Below are 15,720 nucleotides of genomic sequence, written 5' to 3' on the forward strand. Positions count from 1 at the left end.
TTTTGATGGATGAAAATTGGTCCCTAACAGCAACTGCACATGCAAACCAAGGAGAAGCCAAATTCATGTTTCTGGGTAAAAGACTAATGCTTTAATCTAGACCATGGCTGAATTCCAAAAAAGCCATAAATTAAATCCAGGCAGGATTAATCACTTAATCAGCCAGTCAGGCCACCTTGATTTGCTTTGGTGACTTAAGGGGGCTTAGACACTGCATCTGGATCCCATTTCTAAAGCTTGCTGCATCTTGAAATTCTTCTTATCTTCAGATTACCAGTGAATTTTCAGACTCTTTTTGCTAAAAAATGCCATAAAGGAGCGGGCATATGTGGAGTTGCTGGGAGGAAAAGTAGTCATAATATCATCTAGATAGTACGGTAGTTGAATTCCCCAATCAGCCAGTTGCCCTGGGCTTATTAGTTTCTTTTTAATCTTACACTGCAATATAGAACTGCAGGATGGCGTGAAATGTGAAAAAGCAAAGGAGGAAGGGAGGATTATTAAAGCAAGCACAAAATTGAAAGGGAGCAAGGAGAAAGCAGTGCATGAAGTTCCAGCCGGCTAGCTGTGATGGATCATAGCTCCATTTGCTGTTAGAGTTGGGGAGCTGGTTGGGGGGGTAGGAGGGTCTTTGTTCCCTAGACATTCCTTTCTCGTCAGCTGTAGGATTGGCCCAGCCTAGAGTTAACCAAGCCTGAAAACTTAGAGAATCTAGAGATTTTTTTTCTTATTTGTAAATTTTTGTTCAAGTGATACAAGCACAATTTTTTTAAGAAAAATAATCAGGTTTTACAGACGGATTTGTAATGAAAGACAGCAATCTCTGTCTCCTGCTCCCGCCACTCCTGTTTTCACTTGTTGGGTAGTTTCTGGTCTATCTACAAATAATGCGTTTCTGTCACTCTTGCTGTGTGTCCCAATTTGAGAGAAAAATCTCCCTCCTCTCTTTAGGAGATGAAGATTTCACTCTTCTATTACATCATACCGAGCCCTAACTTCAATAAAGTTTTATCACTCTCTGGACTTCCTCTATTGATTATTTTTATCACTTTAAATGATATTCTACAACCTTTATTTCTTGTTCCATTGCCTGTAAACGACAGTACCTCTTGACTTTCTCCCTTGTATTGAAGGGATTGTTTTAACAGGGATGTTGACAGGTGAAAATAGTTATAAAGGATGCTAATAGATGGGCCACGAAAAGGGTGTTTCATGTACAAATAAGTTTCAGAAATCCTGGGGAAATAAACAGAACAAGTTTCTCTGTAATGTATCATCTCAGAAGCTTTGATGTGCAAATGTGTGCTGTGAAGCTTCAAAAGGACATGTAACGCATAGCATTTCCCAAACTTTTGATGTAGAAACTATTTTTTTCTTTTCGACAAACATCCATTAATGTCTTAGGGAAATGCTTATAAAAACGTAAAGGAGGCAAATCTCCTGTTTGATGCGATGGAAGGAGCGCCAAAGTCTCCTTTTAGCCAAATAGGAGGGATCTGCTCACACGTTGAGCACACGTTGTGACCCGCCAATGCTGCCTAAATATAGCACGCAGCACTCCGTGACACTGGGCTAATGGTGTCTCCATTTTACAGAGAGGGAGACCGAGGCAGAGAAATGGCAAATAGTTGTCCAATGCCCCACAGCTAGTTAAATGGTAGAGTCAGGATTCAAACTGAGTCTTCAGGTTTATAATCCCCAACTACACTCTACAATCTCCCCAGGGGACTGCCACATGGCCTGAAATGAGAGCAGTGAAAAAGGACTTTCTAAAGTCCTTTCAAGTTAGGCATTTTGACTAGATTCAGTCACTTTTGTAATCCTTATGCTGTCTCTTACCTCTGTAGAGCAATTTATAACATACCAACAGCATTTCCATTCATGATCTCATTTAAGTCTTGCCCAACCCTGTCAGATGGTAGAGCTGACAAGGAAACAGAAGTTGCGTGCTGGTCACCTCAACCTAGCTAATCAAGGACTAAAATTATCAGCAGTCTGCCTTATTCCTGCCTATATCCAAATGAGGAGGGTTTCTAGATTTAGCAAATAAAAATATAGAACTCTAGTTAAACCAGAAGTTCAGAAAAAGAAGGAATGATGTTTTTAGTATACATGTGTCACATACAATATTTGAGACATACTTATACTAAAACATTATCCATTATCTGAAATTTTTCTCTGAATTTTATCTGGCAACCTTACAAGTGAGAACAGAGCTCAGAACACAGGATTATGTGAGAGAAGAGCAGGTGAGGCTGAGAGCCCAGGAAGCAGTGTGAGAGTATACTCTGTCTCTGAGCTTCCTGACTAGTGCGTGCCAGTGGTTTAAGGTATATGGTGAGACATTGATTCTCTCAGCCCCCTGTGCAGCCAGGAAAGCCTGGAGTGGCAGAAACGCAAGGCCAGGCACCTCTGGCCACAGCAGTCTCTCCCAGGGCTCTTTGAAGGGTGGCCCAAGTGTGGTGAGATCTAACTGTGGGCCCATAGTTCTCTCAGGTGGCATCCAGGATAGTCCCATCTGGACGTCTGCATCAGCAGCCAGCAGCAGAGCCCTCAGCTGCCCATCATGGACAAGGGATCCATGGGCCCACTAGAGTTCATATTCCAAATGCCACGGAGCAAGGATCACACAGCCCAAGGTGCAACTCGTTTGGGTGAAGATGGTCAGCGACCCCTAGTGGGCACAGCTCCAGGCAATGGAGCCCCAAATCTCTCTTTCATGTATATCAGGTAAGTGTTGCGTTGTGGCTGATGTATTTCTACTAGCAACCCAGCTAGCTTCCCTGTGACGGCTTTGCCTTGTGTGTTCTGTAAAGCGGAGCTTCATTGTCATTTTCAGATACTTGATATGCAAAAGATAGTTTGCATTTGAACTGTTTGCATTATTACAAAATAAAATTTAACCTACCATGGTCAATAAAAGGAAAGGAAGCGCCATTACAGTCTTTAAATATGACTTTAACTCTTGCAAGTGTTTGAATGGTCGCCAAAAAAATGATTTCAGATTTTTTTTCACCTTTGTGTGAAACTCTTTTTTCAATGGTGATGCTGAGAATTTGAAGAAAACACATTAAAAAGCCAATTAGGATTTGCTTGTAACCATTTCAACATAAAACTTGATAGAAAAAGCTATGTTGACTTCCACTTCCACTTGGGATGTAGAAAGTCACAAGAGAAAAATGCTCCCACCCTAACAAGAGCAAGACAGGCAACCTACAAAATTATAATTTTTTAAAAGCCTGTAAGAGAGTTCAGGTTGTAAAGAAACCTAATGACCAAAATCCAAGAAGTGACAATGACCTCCTAGGAGAGCTGCTTTTCTCCTAGGCAGCACAATGAACGGACGAGGAGGCTGATAAGAAAAATCAGCTGAACATTTAGCGCAATTTTAAAGGGACTTAGAATCGCCAGGAGCTCAGACTCAAGGGGGTCTGCACCTACCCACTGACCCTTTTCCGTGGGCCTTCACTCAGTGCTCACAGGACAGACTGGGGGTAGGGCAAGAGAGCGGGGAGACCTCCGAGCACAGGTGTGCGGAGCCTGCTGAAGTCTGAGTGGGAGAACTGAGGGAAATCACCCAGCACTCAGATCCTGGTGCTGATTATGAGGCAGCAACTGTGTACCCCTAGGGGAGGAGCTGGAAAGCTGAGGACAACATGCCCTCTCTCCCCAGGCGCAAGAGGGCAGGGCCTGCTGGAGTCTAAGGAGAACTGAGAGGAACTCCACAGACACTGATGGGCCTGACCTTACCAGGTGAAGTCCTCCTCCCCACTGGGGGAAGGGCTGGAGAGCTGAGGAAGACGTCTCACTCCAAACACAGGTGCATAGGGCCTGCCTGCTGAAGTCCAAGGGCAAAGCAAGGACCTTGAGAGAATCTCCAGGCCTTGCACTGAGTACAAGACGGAAGCCATGGGCAGTCAGTTGAGAGAGGGCAGGAGAGCTGAGATGGGCATGAGGCAGAGACAACAAGGCCTGCTAAGACCGAGGTCGGGAAAAAAGAACTGAGAAATCCCTGCAGGCCCTCACACTCCAAGTCCTGCGAAAGGTTCTGATCCTTCCACCAAATACTGTGAAGCCTGTGGGGAACCAGATCTGACTGAAGCAGCAAAATGTTCAGACCTAGACCAGCTACAGACCAGAGTGTCTGAAACCTCCTCGCTGTTAGTTGCCAGACAAAAAAGGTCCACCCTTTTCTAGATGTGATTATTGTCTTTTTCAGACTCTGCTATTCGTTTATAATTCATGATGTCGGAATTCAGCCAAAATCAAATTACAAGACACATGAAGGCCGGCCCCATGGCCGGATGGTTAAGTTCGTGCGCTCCGCTGTGGCGGCCCAGGGTTTCTCTGGTTCGGACCCTGGGCGCGGACATGGCATGGCTGGTCAGGCCATGTTGAGGCAGCATCCCACATACCACGACTAGAAACACCCACAACTAAAATATACAACTATGTGCTGTGGGGATTGGAGGAGAAAAAGCAAAAAAAAAAAAAGACACATGAAAAAGTGACACTTCCTTAAAGAGCAAACAGTAACTAGAACCAGACCTATGAAATAGAACTGTTGGAACCATCAGACAGGCATTTTGAAATGACAACAATAAATATACAAAATGATAGAGTGGAAAGTGAACAACATGTTTGAACAGATGGACAATTTCAGAGCCAAATGGAAATGCTAGAAATGAAAACTATCTCAGAGATAAAGAATTTTTTCAATGAGTTTATTAGCAGACTGGACACAGCAGAGAAAGGAACCAGTGAAATTAAAGACAATCAGCCAATTTGTATTTAAAGTCCATTTGCACTCAAGATATCTGAGAGATATATATATATAAAGTAAATTATATGTATGTGTACATATTATATATATATAATGTTCAAATAAATAAACACATAATTTGAATCCCAGGAGAAATATTTGAATGTCCTAGAATTTTCTAGAATATGTGGAAGACATCAACCCAAGATTCAAAAAACTCAGCAAACTCAAAGAAGGATAAATTCAAAGATATACCAATAAAAGCACTCTTAGATACATCATAATCAAACTGCTGAAAATCAAACATAAAAAGAAAATCTTAAAAGTTGCCAGAGAAAATGACACATTGCATAAAGGGGAAGAACAATGGAAATGACAGCTTCTCACTGGAAACAATGAAGACCAGAAGACAGTGGAATGACATCTTTAAAATGTTGAAAGGAGAAAAATATCCACCTAGAATTCTAGGTCTCGTGGAATTATTTTCCAAAAATAAAGGCAGGAAAAATAAAGTATTTTCAAAAAGGCAAAAGTGAAGGACATTGTCTCACATGGACCTCTACTATAAGGAATGCAAAAATTAATTATTTAAGGTGAAAGGAAACAAAACCAGACAGAGACCCAGTTCTTCAGGAAGGAGTGAAAAACACCAGAAAGAGAAAACAAGTCAGGAAATATAAAGGACATTAAAACACACACAAATATATACATTTTAAAAACTATTGACCTTTTAAAGTAAAAATAATAACAATATAATGTGAGATTCTGGCATTCTTAGGGGTAAAATATATGACAAGAGCACAAAGGGTGATAGAGTGGTAATTAAAAGATGTTGTGAGATTCTTACATTGTTGGTGAGGTAGTTGAGTAATTTTTATTGTAGATGTGACAAGTTAGAGAAGCATATTGTAATCTCTAGGACAATCGCTAAAAAAATAACATAAAGAGACAAAACTAATGATAATAACTAACACAAAAAATAAAAATGAATACCTAAAAATACATAATTCACACACAAAAAAGAGGCAGAAAAGCAGGAACAAAGAAACAAAGAGCCGATGGAACAATATAAATTGAATATCACTACGATAGATTAAAACCCACATATACCCATAATGACATGGATGAAAGAGCCAAGTTAACAAGCAGAGATTGTCAGACTGGCCTAGGACAAACAAGACCAAAGTCTGTGTTGTTGACAAGAAGCACACAAACATAAAAACACAGACAATTTGAAAGTAAAAGAAGGGAACATGGAAAAAGATATACCGTGTAATTATTAATCATTAAAAATCTACCATTGGGGCCGGCCTCGTGGCTCAGTGGTTGAGTTCACACATGCCACTTCAGCAGCCCAGGGTTTGCTGGTTCGGATCCCGGGTGTGGACATGGCACCGCTTGGCACGCCATGCTGTGGTAGACTTCCCACATATAAAGTAGAGGAAGATGGGCACGGATGTTAGCTGAGGGCCAGTCTTCCTCAGTAAAAAGAGGAGGATTGGCAGTGGATGTTAGCTCAGGGCTAATCTTCCTCAAAAAAAAAAAAACTACCATTACTGAATTGTATAACAAAATTAGACTTCAAGACAGAGTATTACCAGAATATATTACCAGGACAGGATAGGGGGCATTTCATACTGATAAAAGGGTTAGGTGATCAAGAAAATAGAACAATTTTAAATGTGGCAGAACTAAAGAAAAGTACAGATAGATACCCAATTGTTGAAGAATTTAGCACCTGTCTCTCAGCAGTTGATAACAACTAACCAAAAAAATAATAAAGACATGGAAGATACAACTCATCTTAATTGACAGTTATAGAAGACACACCCAACCGCAGAAAAGGATTGTGTCATCTCAAGTGCCTATGAAAACTTCACCAAGATAGACAGTTTTCCGGGCCATAAAACAAATCTCAATAGATTTCAAAAGTCAAAATCATACAGACTATATTCTCTGGCTGCAAAAGTATTAAATTAGAAATCCATAACAATAAAATATTCCAATAGGATTTCCTGCAATGATGGAAATATTCTGTATCTGTACTCCCCAAAATGATAGTCACTATATGACTATTGAGCACTTGAAATCTGGCTAAAGTGACTTAGCAACTCAATTTTTAATTTTAACTCATTTTAATTAATTCAAATTTAAATATCCACATATGGCCAGTGGCTACTGTACTGGATAGTACAAATCTAGAAAATCTCCAAATATACATGACACACACAAAAAGATTTCAAGTGAATTATAGATCCAAACTTAGAAGCTAAAACTATAACACTTCTAGAATAAAACATAATCGAATATTTTCATTATCTTGGTATAAGTAAAAATTTCATAGAGAAAATAGAGGAAGCAGTAACCATAAAATAAAATATTGATAAATTGGACTTCACTAAAGCTAAAAACTTCTGCATGTAAAAAAAAAACCATTAAGAAAATAAACACATAAATCCCAGACTGGGAGAAAATATTTTAAAAACAACGTCTGACAAAAAAATTGTATCCCGAATATATTAAGAACTCTTACAACTCAAAATGAAAAGACAACCCAAATAAAGACAGAGCAAAGGAAAGAACAAACACTTCATAAAAGAATATTTATAAAAGACCAATAAGCACATGAAAAAAGTGCTCAGCATAATTATTTATCAAGGAAATGCAAATTAAAACAACAACTAGATATTACTACAAACCAACCAGAATGGCTGAAATTGGAAACATTAACACCGCCAGCGTTGGCCTAGATGTGTAAGCAGCTGAAACTTTCCTACATTGCTAGTAGGAATGTAAAATGATACCATTACCTTGGAAAACTGGGAGTTTTATAAAAAGCTAAACACATCTACCATATTACCCAGCCACTTCACTCTAGGTATTTATCCATGGAAAATGAAAATATATGCCCACAAAAAGCCTTGTGCAAGAATGTTCATAGTAGCTTTATTCATAGTAGCCAAAAATGAGAAAGAACCCATCAACAGGAGACTGGATAACAAACTATATGACATTCATGCAATGAACTATTATTGCTCAGCAGTTAAAAGCAAAAAATTACCAATACATGCACCAAACCGAATGAATCTTGAAAATGTTATACTTAATAAAAGGAGCCAGGGGGCCGGCCCAGTGGGCAGCGGTTGAGTGCACATGTTCTGCTTCGGCGGCCAGGGGTTCGCTGGTTCAGATCCTGGGGTGTGGACATGGCACCGCTTGGCACGCCATGCTGTGGCAGGCATCCCACATATAAAGTAGAGGAAGACGGGCATGGATGTTAGCTTGGGACCAGTCTTCCTCAGCAAAAAGAGGAGGATTGGCAGCAGATGTTAGCTCAGAGCTAATCTTCCTCAAAAGAAAAAAAAAAATGAGCCAGACACAAAAATAATAAAATATTATTCCATTTATATAAAGACCTACAGTAATAGATCCAGATCAAGCAGCTGCTTCTAGAGACCAGACATTGAGTGAGAGCAGACACAAAGGAACTTTTTAGGGAGATAAAAATGTTCTGTATCTTGCTTGGGGGTGGGGGGTATGTGTTCACTTGTCAAAAATGATCAAAGTGTACACTTATAATCTGTGTATTTCACTGGATGTAAATTAAGACTCAAGAAACATTTCTAATAAATAATGAGACTATGTTCATGAAAGCAGGCTTAAGTTTCTCATTAAAAAATTCAAAATGCTTTTCTTTGTAAGGTTACTACAAATTCAGTATTTAATATCTTTTACAATATACGTATTTTATTTTTCTTCTAATATTATATATGTGAATTTTTTCACCAAGCCTTATCTAAATGTTCCAGAATATTCTGCTGTTGGTTTCTGCCTTGCAAATGTTACGCTTCTCCATGTGTGCCACAGTATGAAAATGCTGGGGAGCACCACTCTACCTGGAGTAGAAGCAGGGAGGAGGGATGGGCGAGAGATTCATGCTTGGGAAGCAGTATGCACAAAACTGTGAAGGGATGTCTATGTTATAGGATGTTGTAGAGATTAAAATAAAATGGAGTCTGTGAGAGTAAAATGAGATTCCTGGTTCCATAGCAGGTGCTGAATAAATAGTATTTCCTCACCCCTCTTGGGTGCTGTTTTTTGGCAGGGGGTGGAGTAGATTTTGTCTCTCTATGTGGAAACCTGCAGCTTATATTTGGAGAAATGTTTTTTTCATACCTTTATTTCCCATAAAAGAAGGTTGGAATAGTCAAGGGATTACAGTTTTGGCTGCTCTTCCGAAATAAGCTAATTTATGAAAAAGAATGTTCTGAGTCTTCATAGTTATGGCCTTAAACTGTACGCAAACAAGAAATTCAGAATTCATTAATTAATCTTTGTGCAATCTTGTGAGTTGTGAAAAGAACAATATTCATACAAAACTAAATACTTTGTCACAATTAAGATGACAGTAGGGAGCTTTTCAGAAATATAAAAAGGCTTTTTTCTAGACAATAGCCAAATACTTAATTTAAAATACCAAAGATAGAAATTCATTTATTTATTGATACCAAGTGTTCAAGAAGATTTAAAAAAACAGTTTCTTCCAACAGTCCTCATGACTTAATCTCTCAAATTAATTTAGGAAGAGTGCGTCACTGTTTGATGAAAATGTCTTTCAAGGCAATTTTAAGCCAATAAAATCGAAATGAAGTGTTATTTTTTAAAACAGTGCTACTATTTTAGATTTAGGGTAATCATCAAAGCAATTCCCTCGGTGTTATTTCATGCTTTGAACAAGAGGCCTGGAAAGCTAGCTTTCTTTTTGTCTGTGACGTGTTCTATATTTCTCCAACATTTAACTTTTAAATTATGTTTTAGTTTTTGAAGACATTTATGAACCATCACAAAACGTCACGTCAAACACATTTCTGCACTTAATTTTCACAGCCCACCTTCTCCCATTTTACAGATGGAAGAGTCAGGGGGCAACATGGGGTGGTTGCTTTATTTACTTAGGATCCACACCTGACACAATACTGAGCTGGAATTTAAGTCTCGTGCTGTCTCTATTTCCCAGCGGTTTCTAACATCCCACCCAACCCCTATATACCCCATACTCCATGAATAACACTGAAGAAGAGAGGCCACCATGGTGTCAGGAGCCCTCAGCCTCCAACAGGAGCCAGTGCCAGGCAGGGAGACCTCAGAGCAATGTGGCCAAGGGCAAAGACACCCAGATGACACATGCTCCCATCAGGGTTCTCCTGGGTGGTCTCTATGCCCACCCCTCACCCTCCCACCACCTCCACCCCCACACAACAGGGTTTTGGTAATGTTTGGTTTTTCCTACCCGCACTTAAGAGAATTTCTGGTCTAAGATCCCTGGTCCCCACTGGCCCCCACCCCATGCCACTCACAGCAGCACCAACTCCCCAAGCAGACACTAGCTTCAGACAACCACATGTTTCTCTGTGAGGAGTATGAGGAGGAGGAGTGGCTAATTGGATGTGAGCATAAGCAGTACCTACCCACCCTAGCATGATTCAAATGGCACATAAGCGATGCTTGAGCAAAGACATCACACTCAACAGCCTGTTGCAAAGCCATGAAAACCCTCACCATTTTATTCCCTCCTCAAGGGCCTTCTGGAACGATTTCCACATTAACTAGTTTAAATCATTTTTCTTATAAGCTAAGTCTAATGTTCAGCTAAGGAATCAGTGAAGTTAGTTAACATGACTCCTAAGGAAAGCAAGAGACCAACACATTTTGCTTTTCAACCTTGACGCTGAGGACATCTTGGCCATCCATCCATTTAGTTCCAGGCAAAGCTCAAGTCTTTCCTAAACCATAGCTTTTCATTTACCCCTGATCCTGGTTTTACAAAACGGAAAATGGAGCTGTGGAAGCAACTTCCCACACAGAGCAAGATTATCCGCATCGAGACTACTTATCTATACTTTTCCAAAAGCTTAATATTTATCTGCAATTATCTGAGACTTAGTGACAAAAGCCTCCAGGACACATTTGACTTTTGAGTGACATTTGTTGAGCGTCAGGCACTTTCCATATACAGACGGTCCCTGAGTTATAATGATTTGACTTAAAGACTTTTTGACTCTAAGATGGTGCAAAAGCAATACACATTCAGTAGAAACCGTACTGTGAATTTTGATCTTTTCCCAGGCTAGCAGCAGATATGCTCTTGTGATCCCGGGCAGTGGCAGCAAGCCGCAACTCCCAGTCAGCCATGTGTTGACAAAAATCTCTGGAATTTTATCAGAGGAAAGCTTTATTGCATTTGCATGCACAGTTTGCAAACTAGGGAGACGCAGCATTGGAGGCAAACCGAAAAAATGCTCCAGAGAGGGGAAAGGCACGAGAAGGGTTTTAAAGGCTAAAACCACAGAAGCCACAGGAACATTTCAGCAATTCCTCTGCCAGCTCATCCTCACATAGAAACCATCGTCTTGTGCTGATGGGTTGCTGAATTAAGGTGAGGTTGTCTTGGGCTGAGCAACCTGGATACAGAAGGAAACATTTGGTTACAAGTACATCTTCCGGTTTTTCTGAAAACAGAGTATGTGACTGCACCTCAGTCCTGCCATGGCGGCTTGACTCTGTTTTGTTTTTAGGCCCCAGTTAGCCACACAGAGTCCATTTGTTTCTCTGAATTATTCCATCTTGGAGGGTTTCTGATTTTATCTCATTTCGCACATACAGTCATGAGGGTAAACAACCAATACACTTACAACCATTCTGTCCCCATATAACCATTCTGTTTTTCACTTTCAGAACAGTAGTCAATAAATTACATGAGACATTCAACACTTTATTATAAAATAGGCTTGTGTTAGATGATTTTGCCCAACTGTAGGCTAAGGTAAGTGTTCTGAGTATTTTAAGGTAGGCTAAGCTAAGTTATGACGTTCAGTAGGTTAGGTGTATTAAATGGATTCTTGACTTACAATGTTTTCAACTTACGATGGATTTATGAGGACGTAACCCCACTGTAAGTTGAGGAAGATCTGTATTTCTCTAATGATTACACAATAATATAGAAATCATTTTACCATCAGGAAACCAAGACTCTGAGAGATTCAATAATAATGAAAACACAAAATAATCAGGAGAGTTAATGTTCAGTAAGCACCCACAAGGTAACAAGTACTGTGCAAAATACAGTGTATATACTTCATAAAGAGTATTGCTCTCATTTCCTCTTCACAACAACCCAACAAGATTGATACTATTATTATCCCCTTTTTGCAGATGGAAACAGAGGTTGGAGAAGACAAGCAACTTGCCCAAGGTCACATAATTGGTGAGTGGCAAAGCTGGGACTTGAATACAGATCAGGGTGACACCAAAGTCCACACTCAACCACTCCACTCAATAGGCCTCCTTCTCTGGGGTTTGGATTCCAACTCAAGTCTGTCTAACTCCTAAGCAGATACACTTTCCACTGCCATGTGGAAAGAATTTGCTATTTCCCCCAAAAAGCACTGATGATGTCATTTAAGAAAAAAATTTTAGTTTTAATTTACAATTTAGTACTTTTAAATTATATATGAAGGATACCATAATTTTTTAAGTTTATAATTTAAATAACATATGGAGATGGGGTGCCATAAACTTTTTTTAAATAGATTTTTTTAAGCAGTTCTAGGCTCACAGCAAAACTGAGCAGAAGGTACAGAGTTCCTATGTACCCCCTCCCCCACACATGCACAGCCTTCCCCCTTATCAACATCCACATCTGAATGGTACATTTATTACAATCGATGACACATCGTTATCAACCAAAGTACATAGTTTACATTAGGGTTCACTCTTGGTGTTCTAAATTTTGTGGGTTTGCACAAACGCATAACATGTATCTACCATTATAATATCATACCGAGCAGTTTCACTGGCCTAAAAATTCTCTCTGCCCTGCCTGTTCCTCCCTCCCTCTCCCCTAACGCCTGGCAACCACTGATCTTTTTACTGTCTCCATAACATATAGTATGTAGCCTTTACCGATTGGCTTCTTTCCCTTAGTAATATACACTGAAGATTCTTTTGTGTCTTTTCATGGCTTGATAGCTCATTTCTTTGTAACACTGAGTAATATTCTATCCTATGGGTGTACCACATTTTATCCATTCCCTACTGAAGGACATCTTGGCTGCTTCCAAGTTTTAGCAATTATCAAAAAAGCTGCTATAAACCTCTGTGTGCAGGTTTCGGCATACCCATAAGCTTTCAACTCATTTAGGTAAACACCAAGGAGCACAATTGCTGGACTATGTGGTAAGAGTATGTTTAGTTTTGTAAGAAACCACCAAGCTGTCTCCCAAAGTGTCTGTAACACTTTGTATTTCCATCAGCAATGAGTGGGAGTTCCTGTTGTTCCACGTCCTTGCTGGAATTTGGTATTGTCAGTGTTCCGGATTTTGGCTTTTTGCTCATTTTTCAGTTGAGTTGTTTTCATGTTGTTGAATTTTAAGAATTCGTATATTTTGGATAACAGTCCTTTGTCAAATGTGTCTTTTGCAAATATTTTCTCCCAGTCTATGGCTTATCTTGTTATTCTCTTGACATGATAAATGTTTCAATTCGTAAAGCCTCTACGGTCATAGCCCAGGCTGAACACCAGCTCCCCTCTCTCTGAGGCTAGGAAGCTTGCAAGGACCAGATCGCCAACACAGATGCCTCCCAGCCCCCAAATACCAAAAGTGTTAGCAAGAAAAACTACCTGAAATTTAGATCCTTTGCCAAGACGTACCAAGCGATAATAATCCACACTGATGACCATGACCATCTTGTCTCAATTGTGCCCATGAAAGAGCCTAGGGAACACAGTATGAGCAGACTACTGACTCACAAAGCACAGGATCCTACTAGAGAATTACCATTGTGTTATATCAGGGGCTTAAGCTGAGCCCTAGCTCTGAAGTGACTGTTTCTAGAATTACAGGGTAGGAGACCCTAAAGATCAAGTCCATTTGGTCAGGAAGCATTCATTGTTCTTTCATTCTAATATTTATCAGGTGACCATTATGTTTATGACGCAAATGAGTTGCAAAGACATATAAATTTCTCAAGCTAATTATAATCTCATGCGAGTAATATGACGTGTGTAAAAGCAAATTGCCTTTCAGGTAAAAGAGGCAATAAATCTTGAGAATCACCGTGGTTTATTGCATCCATAAAATCTTAGGCTAGGGAGAGAAGTTCAAGTTCATCTTATCTAATCTTTTCCCCAATACAAGAACCAGAAAAGGCTTAATAGAGATTCTGGCTCCAAATTAACTGGTTTTGTGACTATTAGCAAGTCATGATATCCTCAGGACTTTGCTTTCTCTTCTGTAAAATGAGTATACTAGACTTTTGGTTAGATATGGCTGATGGAACACACGTGTTTGTCTCCACTCTCTGCTAAAACCCTTTTAAAATGACAGCAAATAATTTTTTATCCATAAGCAACAAAAGAACAGGAGAGGAAAGAATCACGAGCAAAAATCCTTATAAACAGAAAGAAGCTAATTTCTTTCAGGGACCCAGCCAACGCACAACACAGAACCTCAGAGAGTTTCGAGAACTGGGGGGAACATTGAATTCCTAAGTGTGGGAGGGTGCAATGGGACAGAAAAGAGAAGAATTGATTCAGAAGCAGATGAACCTCCGGGTTCCCTCTCCAGCCACGTACAGTCAGACTGTGATCATCGTTCAAACCAGTAGAAGACTGGAAGAGAAATCGAGCCAAGGGACTCGGAGATGCCAGGAACAGCAGAAGATGCGCTACAACACAAAACAGCCCAAAAACAAAGAGATTGAGCAAAAGTCTACTTTTTGGATGGTGAGGCCCCCAAGCCACTTGTGGTAAGCAAAATAAATGCTCCCCTCCCCCCAAATTCCCACATCCTACTCCTCAGAACCTGTGAATGTTTTACCTTACGTGACAAAGGGTAATTAAGGTACTAGATGGAATTGTTTGCTAATAAACTGACCCGATAATAGGAAGATTGTGCTGGACTGTCCAGTGGGCCCAGTGTAATTACAATGGTCCTTAAAAATGAAAGAGGGAGGCAGAGAGTTGTTCAAAGGAAGATTTGACTGCAGAGGAAAAGCACAGTGATGCAAGTTTGCTAGCTTTGAAGATGGCTGAAGGGAGCCACGAGCCTGGGAATGGGAGGGGCCTCTAGAAGCTAGAAAAGTCAAGGAAATGAATTCTGCTCTAGGGCATCCAGGAAAGAACCCAGCTGACACTTGATTGTAGCCCAGTGTGACCCATGTCAGACATCTGTCCTACAGAATTGGAAGATAGTAAGTCTGTGTTGTTTAAGCCACCAAATTTGTTACAGATGCAACAGAAAACTATTGCACCCCATCCAAAAGCAGTAATATAGTGCAAGCATGTTATTTAGAAATACAGAATAAATTCCAGAAGAAATAGCTGAAAAAATTGAACATAGCTGCCTCTGGGGAGAGGGAATTGGTGATCAGGTAGAGTGGACAAGGGGACTGCGCTTTCTTGTTAGAAGTCTGTAAAACTATGTAACCTTTAAAATTAGGTTGCAATATTACGGTGAAAAAGACACAACTAAAAAAAATCTTTAAGTTTCCCAGATTTTTATATAATCAACTTAATCTACCACAAGTGGCGGGAACCATGCTCTGAACAATTGAACTGACCAGTTACTGCCTAGCCATCCTGTAACAAACAAGCTCGCTCTCTGTCACACTATTGCACTGTGTGTTTATTTTTCAATATATTTTAAATCTATCTCTTATAACTTAAACATTCAGTTTGATCAATTAAACTGTAAATTTATGCATCATCATATTTGTGATACTATGAAAAATTTGATGTTTATGTGAAAGCAACAATATTTTCTCTACAGTTTTATCATTTGACTAGTGGAACATCCTGTGTTTTCTTGATTCCTGCCATGTCGGCTCCTTGTGATTATGACCAACATGTGGTCTTTGGAATAAATCTCGGTATTCTGAAGATTTTTGATATAGAAGAT

Source organism: Equus caballus, chromosome 18 (genome assembly GCF_041296265.1).
Source record: "Equus caballus isolate H_3958 breed thoroughbred chromosome 18, TB-T2T, whole genome shotgun sequence".
Classification (NCBI taxonomy): Eukaryota; Metazoa; Chordata; class Mammalia; order Perissodactyla; family Equidae; genus Equus; species Equus caballus.